The sequence below is a fragment of the Narcine bancroftii genome, chromosome 2, assembly GCF_036971445.1.
Source record: "Narcine bancroftii isolate sNarBan1 chromosome 2, sNarBan1.hap1, whole genome shotgun sequence".
Taxonomy (NCBI): Eukaryota; Metazoa; Chordata; class Chondrichthyes; order Torpediniformes; family Narcinidae; genus Narcine; species Narcine bancroftii.
In genome coordinates this window covers 343688820-343705209 of record NC_091470.1, presented here as the reverse complement: position 1 = coordinate 343705209, position 16390 = coordinate 343688820, and the positions used below count along the sequence as shown (strand labels likewise).

General features: G+C 41.7%; 1 pseudogene; it reads right to left on the bottom strand.

Moving 5' to 3' along the window:
- Window positions 1-11178: 11178 nt before the first annotated feature.
- Window positions 11179-11278, bottom strand: LOC138755999 (U6 spliceosomal RNA; annotated as a pseudogene).
- Between the last annotated feature and the right edge of the window lie 5112 nt (window positions 11279-16390).

Below are 16390 nucleotides of genomic sequence, written 5' to 3'. Positions count from 1 at the left end.
ACCATTTTAGTCTTAGATTATGAATGTCAACACATCCAATCAAAATTTTGAAAAAAAAACGATATTTGAACTCTTCCTAAGTCTTTCAATCAGCTTATTCCACTTTATTATCAGCATGTTTTAATTATTTTTTTACTGAATTTCCTCTTTCCTTTTAACATCTCTTTTCCACTGATGCAGAAATTGCACAATCTGATGGCTATAGATTAGTAATGCTTAATGTTAGTTATTCTCATATTATTTTATGCTTTGGCACGTCAAGCACCCAAGCAACATGTATGGTTCAAGAGAAGAAGATTTTAATTTAGAAAAAAAAAGCTTTTTGTGGTCTTAAAAAGATCAGAATACTTAGCAACTAATTTCTTTGAAGTGCATTGTTATAATAAAAAAATACTACCCACAGCTTTTTTGTGCCTGGCAACATCTGACAGATAGGATTGTGAGAGTAACTTAATAACTCCTTTATCAGATGTATTGGGTTGGGACCTTGCATTACCTGCTCTCTCTGTGTCCATGGTGTTAATTTAAAAAATGTGCAACTCCAAAATTGCAGATCTCTCCTGATATACTGCACCAGCCTGAGGGTATATTTACCCTCTCAATTTGAACACATAGTCATCTGAATCATAGTCATTAATGCAGCCAACATGGTACAGATCACACTGCCCTTAGCCAAGGAAGCAGGCTTAGATTTCAACTAGATAACTGAAATAAATTTTCCTCCACTTGTTATCAACAAGCAGGCTGTCTGAAGTGACTTTGGCAGTCTCAACTCAATGCCCAGGGCGTAAAATTTGCAAGTTCCTTCCTTTTGCATAGAACTGTCAACATATTTCTCCCCACCACCCCCCCCCCCCACCCCCGTGGATGACAGGACTTGGAGAAAAAAGGAGCAGATGCTGGATATCAATACAAAAGCATGAAAAAGCAGCATTCCTCAGCATGTCAAGTAGGTGGGGAGGAAACTGAATCGACATCTCAGGTCAAGGGCCCTTCATCAAAGGGAAAGGGTGAGGCCAAGTCATAGACGGCGAGTGGATAGGTCCAACTGAAGGAACATCTGTGACACGGTGTGAATCAAAGTTTCAAGGTAACAGATACTTTAAAAACATGCAATTAAAGTCATAAGAGTCCATACAAATGAGGAACAGGTCAGCGCACACCATCACATCATTAAACATCCATTTACACAAATCCTCTGTGGATCTCATTTTATTCTCTCCATATTCTCTACAACTCCACCTGGATTCTACGACTCACCTATGCTTGAGGCAATTCACAGTGGCCATCTTTGGGATATGGGAAGAAACTGGAGGATATGGAGAGTACTTATTAGGTAAAAGAGAGAACATGGAACTCCACAGAGTCAGTGCCAGAGGGCAGGATTAAACCTGGTAATGGGAAGTGTGAGGCAGCACTCCATTAGCTCCATGCTGTGCCCTCCATAAGCGCAAGTAGCGATTGGAAAACAAAAAAAAAACCCAAATTCAAACAGATCAGTGGTGGGAGAAAAAAAATAGGTATATGCCTGAAATGTTTCAATCCGATATTAAGCAGCAAGCAAACTTGATCACCCTTGTGGACAATAGAGGTTTTCCACAAATTGATTAGTTTCTCCAGTGAGAAGAAAAATAACATTGTGACCACTGAATGCAGTTTATTTCATTGCAAAAACTGAAAATGAATCACTGCTTTATCTGGAAGAATTATTTGGATCCCTGAATGACTGACAGGGGAGAAATAAAAGAGCAGGCACTGAATGCTGTGAAAGGGGGACTGGTTGGTTCAGTTGAAGAAAACATACCAAGGAATTATGGAACGCTGAAGGGGAAATGGAAGGCGGGCCTGGTGGTTGAATCACATTGGAGGATAATCCATTGAAGCTTAACGTTCTTGGGATGGGCGCTAAGAATTTTTTAAAAATCCTCTCCTTGATAACAAAATATACAGATGCTGGAAATCTGAAATAAAAACTGAAAATGCTGGAAAGATTCAACATATCAAGCAGAATCTGTTGAAAGAGAAATAGTTAACCTCCATGTTATTCATTTTGTGACTGTGAGGAGAATAAGCATGGGAAATAAGCAAGGTGGTTGAAAATCCTATACATTCTCTTCAAAGGGAAGCCATTTAAAAATTTAGACATGCAGCACAGTTACAGGGCCTTCTGATCCCTGGGTCATGCCTCCTAATTATGCCAATTAACTTACAACCCCTGAACATTTTTAGAAGTTGGGAGGAAACCGGAGCGTCTGGGAGAAAACCCAAACAAACATGGAGGAATGTACAAACTCCTTACAGTGCCAGATTTGAACTCGGATAGCTGGCTCTGTAATAGCACCGTGCTAACTGCTATGCCAACCTTGCCGCCAAGGAAAATGAAAAACATTTTAAAACTACTGATCAGAAAAGTTTCTCCATCCGCAGAGATATGAATGAGTCAGGGAAACTGGGTAAGTGGAATGGTGGGTGGTAGGAGGTGTGGTCGAGGTAGCTGTGAGAGTTGATGGATTTATAAGAGAGGATCACTGGAGTCTCCCTTCTTCCCATTCGACATGATCATTGTCTGAAAAGGAGCACAAAATTATTGAGGATCCTTTCCACCCTGTGCAATGCATCTTTCATCTGCTGCTGTAGGAGAAGAGTCGGCCCCACCAGGCTGAGGAACAGGCTCTCCCCACACGCAGTGAGAATGCTAAACGACCAAAGGAACTGCTCACACTGACCACCCGAAACTCTCATTTGTACAAAGCAAAATTTATTTATTTATTTTTATAGATTGAAACACTTGTCCTGCATAAGTATTGTTTGCCTGCACGTGTATTATGTCTGGTTGTGTGTCTGCATGTATTTGCACCAAGGATCAGAGAATGCTGTTTCATCAGCTTGTATTTGTACAATTAAATGACAATGAACTTGATTTATAATGAATATTGAGGCTCATCCATGGTGGAGATGGAGATGTTAAGAAATGGAAGGAAAGAGTTATATATGGACAATGTAAAAGTGAGAGGAAGGTGGATGGTGGCTGTAATGATGTTCGAGTGTACAGTGAGTGCAGTAATAGAATCAATGCAATCATGTTTAGTAATAAAAAATATATATATATATGAAGGAGCTTTCCTGAATCAAGAACTGTTTAACATATCAAAGATTGGAAAGTAAGGTGACCATGAGACAAGATATATTACTGGACCACTATTGAATGGATTTGTCATGGCATTTTTCACTTTAATTTTTGAATTGAATTACCAGTAAATTGTTTATTGTCAAATATGCTGAAATACAGTTTTTATTGTTACATTCTGAAACAAGGAGCACCGGATAAACTGTATTAATTATTTTTTTCCTTGTAGCAATCTCTTGTCCAATTCTATTTGAAGTCAATGAAATCAAAATTGATTGAATCACATTTTTAGATGTAATTCCAGGTGTGTATTTTCTTCAGGGCTTGGTATCTTAGAGACTGAGCCCTCACTCTACATCACTCAGAGACCTGGATGACCTGTGCAATATAAGGCTCTCTACAATCTGTCAAGCAATTAGATGACAGCCTTTATTTATCACTTCATCTTACTGGTTATATTTGGCAAAAGCCAACTGACTGCCTCAACTTTAGGAAGACAATGAAATGAATTACTTACTGGTCTATATAATGGTTTTCAACCTTCAAAATAAATTCATTAAGCAGTAAATAGATAAATGAGCAGTAGGAATGATGCTCCGTATATTTATAGTGATAAGAAATTCCTTGACGATTAGCTTTTACATCGCAATTTATACCTGTTTGTTTGCTGTCTTTTCCTCATCCCATTTACTTCTATCAGATGAATTTTAAATAATGTTCCAAATTGAACAAGCGAGCACAAGAATTGTCTTATTTCAGTAAATAACTGGAACAAGATAAACTTAATCATGTTTCTCTGAACATAGGAAGAGCTGCAAACAAAAGCTACATGCAAATTAAGCATGCAAGATGAAAAAAATGAATCTGGTCATTCTGGTGAAATGCATCCACACTTTCCTTCAAAAGATATCATTCTGCTGCTCATGTAATTATGAGTTTGGTGTTTAGTGTCTATTCTGTGTAATGCAACAGGCAGGTAGGTGTGGGAATTTAGGACAGACTCAACATTAATAGTCCATGAAAGCATTAGCCACTGGTAAGTACAATTCCTCCATTTATCATGGGTGAGATTTTTTTTAATCATACCTTGCCAAGAGATAAATCATTCATTTATGTATCTGTCTTCAAGATGTATAGACTGCACCAATTATAATTTTCTGTGTGGGCACTTTGACAGTTTACACACTTTAACTGCTGGAATTCACTGTCTGTGTATTGTTCTGATCCCTGGCTCCTCCCTTAGTTCCACCCTCACCTAACTCAGTATAAACCCTGGTTTTCCCACTTTACCTTAGATTCACCTGAGGACTATTGTATCTACCGGCTATTGATTGTAAGCAATTAAAAGTGTGTTGGTACTCCTCTCAAGTCTCTGAGTGCAATCAGTCACACTACAATTTTAATAGCTTAACTTTTGAAGCAAGATGGAAGCCCTGTAGAAGCGAGGCGAGTTCCAGGTTGACCCTCTGTCCCCTGAGACCACAGATGAATTCGCCTACTGGCCAGAGTGCTTCCAGACTTAACTGATGGGCACATAAGATGTCTTCAACTCCGATAGTCTCCAAAGGTCTGCACTTCTCTCTCTCCAAGGGTTTCGCTGTCATCAGTAACTGTGAAACTTATGAGTTGGGCATAGAAGGCTTGAAGGCCTCAGAACGGTGCTGGTGAGACACTGGCTCTCTCAATGTCGGCAATGCCCGGGTGAGTCACTGGATGATTATATCCATGAACTGTGGGCTCTGACTAGGAAATACCACTACAAAGTGGTCACAGCCCAGGTGAGAGAGGAAGAACAAATCCAGGACACCCTAGTGGCAGGAGTGAGGTCAAGGTTTGTGAAGCAGCAATTGCTAGATTTGGGGAAGAAAGAGTTGGCCAGCACCCTAGAGCTGGCGAAAGAGCTAAAACAGGCCCAACTAGGAGCTGACAACCTCATGAGCGAAAGCTGCACCTTTTCTGAAGACCGTTAGTGGGGTGCTGGAGACCCCGCAGCCCCAGTGCTGACTGCTGTGGCCACGTGCGACCAGGGAAGCTACTTCTGTGAACAGGCGCAGCACCCCAACCCCCAATGCCCTGTGAAGGACTCCATGCGGTCAGGATGCAGTAAGCGGGAGCACTGGGTGAAGGTCTGTAGAACTAAGAGAAATCCAAAGAGGGTGACCGCGTGTGCGGCATGAAGTGCCCGCCCTGGCATCTCCACGCTGCTCGCTGTTAAAATCTTGTTACGCCTTATGGCAAGACCCGCCACCAGAAATAAAGCATTGTGGGAAGCAACAGCGGCCATCTTGCCATGCCTCGTGGTCAACGCCACCTAGTCCTCCCTCAGAACAAAGTGGAGGGCGGCCATCCTGCCATACCTCATGGTTGACGCCATCTTCTCTGCCCACGGGTCAAGATGAGAAGGTCGACATCAACATGAGGAGCAACGTGGTTTCCGGAGGAGCACTGGCCTAAGTTGTCCTTGACAGGCAAGACCTCTCCAATTGAATAACTCGATGAGAGTCTGATTGCTTGGTAGACCCTTGGTCCACTGAGAGTTTTATAAACACTGTGACTGCTTTGCGGTACATCTTAGAAGTGTATCTGACAGACTATCGTATTTATTTAGCATCGTATTCACACTCTTTTACGATCCAGGGGTATTTATAGTACATCTAACTGTAAAAGGGGGGGAATTTTGTAAGTTCCGATTATATATACTGAAGGATTTGTGTGCTTCTGTGTTGCTGGGCCAATACTTCCCGTGTCACCTTAAAAGCCTGACCATGAAGTACTCTGGCCCACTCCCTCCAATCATAGAGCAGAACGGAAGGTCCCAAAAGCTGGATGCCACGTGTGATATCTCCACCCTAAATATTGATCCCCCCACCCCACTGTTTCTGAACATGACCCCTGATTGCAAGCCGATAGTCACAAAGAGCAAACAATACAGTGCAGAATTGGGAATTTATTAGAGCCGAGATGCAGTGGCTGTCTAAAGAAAATATCATTGAGCCTAGGTGGTAGTCATCAAAGGGGGAGAAAAGGGGGAGAAAAGTCCAGACTAGTGATTGACTATAGCCAAACAATTCATCGCTTCACACTCCTGAAATCATATCCCCTCCCTCGAACTTCAGCATGGTAAACAAAATTGCTCAGTATCAGGTCTATTTGACCATTGACTTGAAAGCGACATACCATCACTTACCGATTCATTCCGAGGACTGTCCCCACACAGAATATGCAGCAGACAGATGGGTTTATCAGTTCCAGAGGGTCCCTTTTGGCATTACCAATAGGCTCTTGGTCTTCCAGAGACAGATGAACAAAATGGTCGACGAATATCTCGACAATGTCCCCACTTGTGGTCACTCTTTGGAAGACAACAACATCAACTTTCAGGAGTTTCTCAACACTGCCACATCCCTGAATCTCCCTACAACCTTCTGGAAGAAACGTCGGACTATTGTGGGCTATGTGGTGGAAGATGGCATCATTGGTCCTGACCCTGATGGAATGGGAGCCCTATTAGACCTCCCAATCCCTAAGACCATGAAGGCCTTAAGGAGGTGCCTGGGCTTCTTTTCTTACTATGCCCAGTGGGTCCTTCACTACGCGGATAAAGTTCACTTCCTTCCCATTATTGGCTGATGCACAGGCGGCTTTCGACTACATTAAGAGCCATATTGCAAAGGCCACCATGCATGCATTGGATGAGAATCCACCATTCCAGGTGGAGAGCGATACCTCTGACGTAGTTCTGGCTACCCTTAACCAGGTGGGCAGGCCGGTTGCCTTTTTTTCACACATTCTACAAGGCCATGAGCTTCGGATCCATTCAGTGGAGAATGAGGCCCAAACCATTGCAGAGGCCATCAAGCACTGGAGGCATTACTTGGCTGGCAGAAAATTTACATTGCTCACCAACCAGCAATCGGGAGCATTCATGTTTAATAGCACAAAAAGAGGTAAAATAAAGAATGACAATATTGAGAGGTGGAGAATCATACTCTCCACCTATAATTAGCATATAACATACAGGCCAGATATACTCAATGAACGTCCAGGTGCCCTGTCAAGAGAAAACTGTGCCTCTGCACCCACCGGCCAGTTGACATCATTGCATGATGCACTTTGCCACCCAGGCATCACCCACCTGGCTCATTTCATCAAGGCATGCAACCTGCCCTACTCCATTGCGTGTATCAGGGAAGTGATCAGGTCCTGCCAGGTCTGCACTGTGTGCAAACCGCACTTCTACCACCCTGACCAAGAGCACCTAATAAAGACATCTCGCCCCTTTCAATGACTCAGTGTCGATTTCATGGGACCCCTCCCTTTCACCAATTGTATTGTGTGCTTTCCTAATGTCATTGATGAGTATTCTCGTTTTCTGCTTGCTATCCCCTGCCTAGGCATGACCACCACCACAGTCATCTGGGCCTTGAATTCTATTTTCATCTTGTCTGGGCATCACAGCTATATCCATAGTGACTGGGGCTCATCATTTATGAAGAGCTACACCAGTACCTGCTCATAAGGGCATTGCCTCATGAGCTACCATCCCCAGGGAAATGGAGAAGTTGAAAAAGAGAATGCGACTGTATGAAAGGCAGTGAAATTGGCTCTCCGGTCCAAAGGCCTTCCAGACTCACGATAGCAAGAAGTCCTACCCACAATGCTCCACTCCATAAGGTCACTCCTCTGCTTGGCAACCAGCGTTACTTCTCAGAAGCTAATGTTCACTTTCCAGGGGAAATTTACATCCGGGACCACCCTTCCAGCTTATCTATCGACACCTGGGCCAGTCCTGCTGTGAAAGCACATGAGGAGGAATAAGACAGACCCATTGATTGAGAAGATTCACTTGTTGCATGCCAACCCAATGTATGCCTATGTGGCATACCCTGATAGCAGAGAGAACACCGTCTCAATCAGATAGCACTTGTCGAAACGAGGATCCAATGCCTCAAACAAGCCAGGAACCAGCAAATACCCCACCCAGGATTCCCGACGACACAAGTCAGGAAGTGGGACAATCCACTCTGCAACCAGAGCCAGAGCCCTCGAGACCCAATAACTCAGCACGACAGGGGGACCAGGAAGCCCAGCGTCCACCAGTACTGAGGCACTCAACCAGAATAACTAGACCCCCTGACAGACTCAACTTGTAAATATTTGTAAACTATTAGTTTTATTTGAATGAATGGTCTCTGTTTTTCACCCACAGGTTCTCTTCTGAAGGAAGGGTTGAATGCAGTGAACTGGAATTCACTGTCTGTGTGTTGATCAGATGATCAGCTCCTCCCTTAGCTCCACCCTCACCTACCCCAATATAAACCCTGGTTTTCCCACCTTGCTTCAGATTCACCTGAGGACTAATGTATCTACCGGCCATTGATTGTAAGCTATTAAAAGCGTGTTTGTGCTCCTCTCAATTCTCTGAGTGCAATCAGTCACGTTACACACAGTGTTGGTGAGTTCCTTTCCATTGTAATGTCCTGAAAGAATGAGCACTGGACACTGCAATGCCAAATGTCTTACTTTCTTTCAGTCCATTTCCAGGGAGCTTTCCTTTTTGTTTCCATAATATTTTATCTTGCTCAGATTACTCCAATGAATATTGTAATTGTTAATATTCAAATGGCATGAGGTGAATGGAGTTTATACATTGATATCTTTTGACATTACAATGATATTGTTACATTGGCAGGATGCTTTTCTCCCCATATCTAGACAAATAACAATTTCAAGTGCTCTTTGGTTGACATGCCTATTGGAATTAAGTACTTCATCTTGGATATATGTAAGCTTCAATATAGAAACCTGATATGTAGAATAATATAAACGTATTACTTTCTGAGACTGGAGAATATTTATGCAGGATATCTAAAATGTTTAACAAGATGGCTGGATCAATTGATTCGTTAGAATTTTATGTGATGAGGAAATCAAAGCTTTCTCCACAAACTATTTTACTTAACAGCAAATCAACAGCTCTATTGGCAAATAGCTCAAATGACACTAACTTCCTGCATCCATGTTACATCTCCTTTTTGTTAAAGGGTTCATCTCAACATTCAATACCATCTTTTTACAAAGTGCTGTTGAATGTTGACATCGTTCTGTCATTCCCATCTCAGTTGTTCTTCGTTCTGCCACCACTGGACATTTTAAATTGCAGTCAGAATGACATTCCAGTTAACATGTAAGATGTAGGGTGCTAAATGATTCTATGCCTTGTAATTTTGTCCTTCACAGAAGGCAGCAATTGTATTGTCTAAAAAGCATTGCTTTTTTTTCCCTTAAATAAAGGCAACATCAATAGAAATAATAAAACTTCAGATACTAGAAAGAAAAGTTAAAATTTGGAGATTATAGTGCCTGAACTGTAGAATTTTGGAGACCTTTTTAAAATGAGTAAATCTACTGGATGTTATTATGCAGGAGGCAAATGATATTTTCTTGGTAATGTTCAAGTGAGTGAGAGATTTGTGCATCAAACAAAAATGCTGCCAATTTTAATTGATTAATGTATACGGGTGTCTAAGAATCAGAATTCTTCCGTCTACTATCTCCACATTGCAGGACATTGCCCATCCTTCCTGTCTGATCCCTCAGCAGCTACGGTCCTGAGACCTCTCCACCAAAACTAGTATTTTCTCCCTAAACCTTCCTATTTTGGCCTCCTCTTGAGGGCAATCACCTGCTTTTGATGCTTAATGAGAATGTAATGGGGTTAACTAATCATTTAGAAAGTGTAATTTCAAATCCCATAGTGGGGGTTTGAGAAGTAGTTCAATGCATCTGGAACAAAAAAAAAGCTAATGAATTAATTCACCCAGGGATTGAAACCTGATCTAATCGTGATTGCTTAACTCTCCTTTCGAGGCGCCAGTAAGTTGCTAAGTTCGCAGAAGCACAGCAACACTGAACATGGTTTTAGTCAATCAGTTCCATGTCATCCCTCTGTTCAGCAATGTAGTCATTGACCATTCCCCTATTCTTCTCACAAATAATCCTTTAAATTATTTTCTTCAAACACCAATTAAATTAAAATCAGCCAGCCATGATTGTTTTTATTTCCACCACCTCCACAGCCAGTAAATTCAGATTTCCGATTTATTGTCAGAGTTCACACAGGGCATCACATACAACCATGAGATTCTTTTTTCTGTGGGTGAGGCAAAATTACCACTTACTGGTAGTGCAAAAGAAAACTGTACACAACGTTCAAATAAAGAACTGTAAAAAAGATAACGAATGTAAAACTGACTGTGCAATACCGAGAGGAACAAGACAATGAAGTGCAAAAGTAAGGGTCCTTAAATGAGTTCCTGATTGAATTTGAGGGGTAGCAGCTCTTCCTGAACCTGGTGGTGTGAGTCTTGAGGCACCTATACCTCTTTCCTGAAAGTGGCAGCGAGAACAGTGAGTATCTGATGGTGTGAATCCTTGATGATTGCTCTCTGATGGCAGTGTTCCCTGTAGATGTGCTCAGTGATGGGGAGTGTTTTGCCTGTGATGTCCTGGGCTGTGTCCACTATCTTTTGCAGGGTTCTACACTCAGGTGTCCCCATACCAGACCATAATGTGGCCAGTCAGTACAATTTCCACCACATAACTGAAGAAACTTGCCAGGGTTTCCAATGACATACCAAACCTCCGAAAAGAAGTAGAGGGACTGATGTGCTCTATTCACGGAACCATTAGTGTGTTAAATCCAGGAAAGATCCTCAGAGGTAGTGACACTCAAGAACCTGAATTTGCCAGATATTTGCCATTCACATATTTTTTCTCTTACCTCTCCTCTGTGGCTTTTGATTTAGGTATGCAGCGCGGTAACAGGACATTTCACCCCATGAGTCCGTATTGCCCAATTTACACCCAATTAACCTACACCCCAGTACATTTCAAACAGTGGGAGGAAACCAGAACCCCCAGGGAAAATCCATGCAGACACAGGGAGAACGCATAAACTCCTTTCAGACAGCGTGGGAATTCGAACCCTGGTCCCAATTGCTGGTGCTGTAAAGGTGCTGTGCTGCCCTCTATGCCAACCGTGCCACCCAAAAGAAATAGAAAGCTTCACAAATTTGAAGGTCATCCTTGCGCAGGGGCCATGCTCATTATATTATTTCTGTATTTCACTGAAGTATCCGCTGAAGGAAGCTGCTTCTCTTTATTTACCCGAATTAAAGCTTCCATGATCTTTACACCCCTGTCACTCGGCCGTCTTTGCTCACAGTATAGCAGGTCCAGCGTCTCTGACTAACATTGTAGCTGAGAGTCCCCTTAACTGAATATATTGGAGTTATACAGCAGCGAAACAGGCCGTTCAGCCAACCAAGTTGTCTAATTTGCCTATCTTTGGCCCATCTCCCTCTAAACCTTTCCTAATCGTGTATCTGTCTAGATATCATAATTGTACCAATCTCTACAGCTTCTTACAACAGTTCATTCCATTTACCCTCTCACCTCCGAGTGATACATTCCCTCTCATCATTCCTTTAAATCTTTTCCTTCTCACCTTAAAACCTCTGCCCTCTGATTTTAGACTCTCCCTCCCTTGCAAAACAGCTGTCAACATTCATCTTATCTATGTCTCTCATGGTTTCATATAACTCTGAGATTATCCCCTCAGCATCCAGTTTCCAGTGAATAAAGCTACAACCTATCCACTCTCTGCTTACAACTAAGCCCTCCAGTCCCAGTAATGTACTTGTGAATCTTTCTTTCTCCCTTTCCAGTTTAAGAACATCCTTCTGACAGCTGGTGAAATTGAACAGTACCAAATACTCCAGGTGTGATTTCACCAACATCTTGTAGAGCTGCCAAATAATTTTTCACATCCACAGCCCATTTCCTCAGTATATTCAGATCTGGCTGCAAACACAGAAAACCTTCCTTGTTTCTTGCTACATGGCAGTTTTGGTGTCATCTACCAATTTACTAACTACATTGTCATCCAAATCAATGGCAAACAATAGTGGGACCAGCACAAATCCCTTTGGAACACCAAAAGTTGCAAGCCTCCATTCAGAAAAATAACCCTGCATATAGCGACTACCATCCACATACACTGCGTGGAGTGTTTATTTTAACATATAAAACATGTAACCTTCTTCTTTAACATTCCCTGAAATGTCTATATATAACATTCTATCATATCAATCCGTCGTGTTATCATATCATATCATATCGTCGTGTTATATGGCGAGCTCTCCACTGGCCACCGTGACAGAGGTGCACCAAAGAAAAGGTACAAGGACTGCCTAAAGAAATCTCTTGGTGCCTGCCACATTGACCACCGCCAGTGGGCTGATATCGCCTCAAACCGTGCATCTTGGCGCCTCACAGTTTGGCGGGCAGCAACCTCCTTTGAAGAAGACCGCAGAGCCCACCTCACTGACAAAAGGCAAAGGAGGAAAAACCCAACACCCAACCCCAACCAACCAATTTTCCCTTGCAACCGCTGCAATCGTGTCTGCCTGTCCCGCATCGGACTTGTCAGCCACAAATGAGCCTGCAGCTGACGTGGACCTTTTACCCCCTCCATAAATCTTCGACCGCGAAGCCAAGCCAAAGATATCAATCCGTAATAACAAAACATTTGTGTTAACATTCGTGTAATTGTAAATGTCCATGTAAATAGTCAACAAATATATGTGAGCTTCACTCACACTCACTCACAAACAGTGCACTCTAGCCATACTGAATTTACGCCCTTAATTCTCCTGCATGCGCCAACCGAACTACCATACACGAACCCACTGTGCATGCTCCAACTGGCCCCAGAATGCCAACCTACTGTGCGTGCACCCAGCCAGCACTCACACATGTGCACAAGGTTAAAAATGGCAGCACCCAGTCAACGGACCCTTGGATGCAGATCCACAAGGTAAGTCTATACAAAGTGTACATTTTCGCTCTTAAACTGCACTACAACTTGATGATAACTTCCATCAAGCCATTTTCACAATCCAATAACCTTCTGGACCAGATTACTTTATTAAAGGCACTGCTAAAGACCTTGGAGACAATGTCCACGGCCTGGCATCATCAATCCTCTTGCTGACCTCTTCCAAAAATATTATCAAATTTGTGACACAGTTTCCCACACCCAAACCCACGCTCAGTTTCTCTAGTAATCCTTACCTTTCCAAATGATGGTAGATCCTATTCCTCAGAATACCTCCCCCACCTGACCCAGTAACTTACTCATCCCTGATATCAAGTTCACTCGCAGCCAATACCTTCATTTGACCTAGCAGGTTTTTTGCAGTAAAGATACATTAGCCACCTTCTAGTCTTTCCGATACCTCACCCATATCTAATGGTGATGCCAATATCTCTGCCAAAGCCCTGATGACTTCTTGCCCATCTTTCCACAACGTCCACAGTTACATTTGGTCAAGACCTGTGGATATATCCATTTCAATACGTTTCAACACTTTGTCACCTTAATGTGCTTTTAGGTTGCTTTTCTAGAAATCTTTTCTGCACTCTCTTTGGAACTTCAAATCTTTCCTAAGTGTCATACTCAGAAGTGAATTTTTCATACATATGCAACAAACCCTCAAGCTTTTGATCTTGCAATCTGTCCTTATGTGGCTCCGAGTCACCTATGCTTAACTAACTCTAATGCTTACCAACCACTTTCTGAACACATCCTGTCTCCTTCATAAATTTATGCATTTAGACACTCCAGTTCATCTGTTCTTTCACATTCTTTTAAACCCAGCAAAAAATCTCTTGGTTCTTCCTTATAACTGAAAAAAAAATTAACATTTAAAAGCCATGTTTTTTGCTCACGTTTTTATTCCTTTAACTTCTACCTAAAGAGTAACACCCAGATAGTTTATGGCCTCTCTCTAATAGAGGAATTATGAGATCAATTTTACCATTCCATTGCTACACTTAACAAGATCAACTTAATAAGAACATAACAGAGATCAAATCAGATCTGCACAGTTTAGTGAAATGGGTTGTGCATTTAGCTAAATGGGTGCCCTTTCATCGATCTTTTGGCTAAAATTCTTCCTTCCTGTCATGTATTCAGGCATTTGCCTATAATATTATTAATACTGTTTGTGAAAATCTCGTTATTATCCTCTACTCTTCAGAATCAGTTGCTTTTTGAACAAATCCATGGTTACAGATTTATATTTTAAAGATATCCTAATGAGGTTCAATTTACCAGAAAGAACTTCCCCCTGACCTTCTTCCCATCATTATGGCTTATATTTTGCAGATTTGTTTTCTCTGTTTTTATTATTACTCTCTCTTCTTCATTCAGACATGAATTAATCTGCGCCATTTTGTTTCAGTACTTCTTTGTTTCAATTGCAATGTCCCAAGATTTGACTTTTTTTTTACTTTGGCAGTGGCTTGTAATAATCTTAAGCATCTTATATTTGCAATTGGTCTAGATTTCTAAATATCATCAATTCTTGGCAAAAAGTGAGCTTCAGCTTATGAGAGGTCAACGAAGTAAAACAAAGCAACCCAAAGTTTCTGTAGTGGCTTTGCCTTACTTGACGAAGGTTTCAGGCCCAAAGTGTTGATTACCATTGTTACGGGACATTTGAGAATAGCTATAGGTAAAATATGTCTTTAAAAAAGATAGATTGTGGGGGTTTAGTTCAGGTTACATTTCACAAACAGCACAAAAGATATCTCATTTAAAATGCAAGAACTTTGCTGAAGTGAGACATTGTATCACCAGTGACTTTGGAGAGACAATGGAACTCCTTTGGAAGGGAATTCAAAAGGAGGTGCAAATGGAACATTATGTTGATCATGTCCAGGCTCATATACTGATAAGATCTTTTGAAAATTGGGTTTGAGCCTTGACAGAGGTTTTTTTGATTTTAACAAGCAGAGAGAGTTAGAAAAAAACAAATAGGTGATTTATCTTTTGGACAGGGAAAGAGAGAAGAGAGTTCTACATCAGCAGTTGAGGCTGGAGCATGGCAAGCTGGCAGGCTTGTTGAAAACCCTATTGGGTTGTGAGTTCTGAGTTCAGCCTGTTCAAAATCCTTGTAGTCCTTACAAGAGGAAATGGCTGGCTAGAGTGTTTCCCCTGAAATAAGGGAAACAAGAGGAACTCTGTAGTGGCCTGGAAGAAGAGGTTATTATTAGGAAAACCCATGATGGGGCAAGTTTCTTCGGCAACGCACTGAAATGACCGATTGGATGAAATCCATTTGTGTGTGTCCAATGGGCAACAAATTTCACTCTGAAACCAACATGAACCTTCCTGAGCGGTGACATTTAACTTTAAGCACCAGAACCTGGGGAACATTTTAAATGTTGAATTCTGTGCACAGCATGAGAATTGCCTGACATCGGTGAACTTGGAGAAGTGCAAAGTGACTGATTAGACAGTGAAACTTTCCTGAACATATACGCATTACATACACATGCACTTAGAATTAGAAGGGAATTAAGTTAGGTTAAATTAATAGTAATGTTAAAGATTGATCCTGTTATTATGTTTAAAGAAAATTAAAAGCATCTTTTGTTTAAATAACCATATAGGCAAATCAGTCTTGTGTACATAACAGTGAGTTCAGTAATGTCTAATTATGAGCCATTCTGACCTATGTACAGTAAAAATCCCCATTATCCGGCACTCAATCAACTGGAAACTCAGACAACTGGCAAAAATATTGAAGGGAAAAATAATTAATTAATTGGTTTGTAAATAAATAAAGTTTAAAAAAGAGGTAAATATTTTATGAAGCAACACACAACATCTTGGGAGCAAACATTCAGCCAGCGGAGGGCTCTGGTCATCCCCCACCAGAGTAGCTGATTGAATAAAGTTGTACTTGAATAAAAAGGCGGCTCCCACCAAATAAATTCAATTGGCTTGTTAATCAAAATGCTCCCAGCCATTAACCATTTGCAAGTGAGTGAATTGGTGAGTGGGATGGTTGTGAATTCAAGGCATAGATGCGAGTGAATGTGCAGTTAAGGACAAAATGATGGAGGCTGGCCAATCCCACTCACCGCTGGGGTGACTCTCCCAAAGTGTCTCCCTATCCCTGCCTAGTAAGGTTCTTTATCTGTATATTATCGAACATTGGTAAGGCTTTATCTGTAAACATGGGGGAGCTTATTATCATATCGGTTAGCATAACAGCAAGCCCAACACTGTTACAGCTCCAGCAAGTCAGGCTCAAATTTAAAGGAAGGTGTGCCAAGGATCTGACCAGGACATTTGCGTGGAGGTGAGTCAGGTAGCACTGAGGGTCTGACAGGGACACTTGCGTGGAG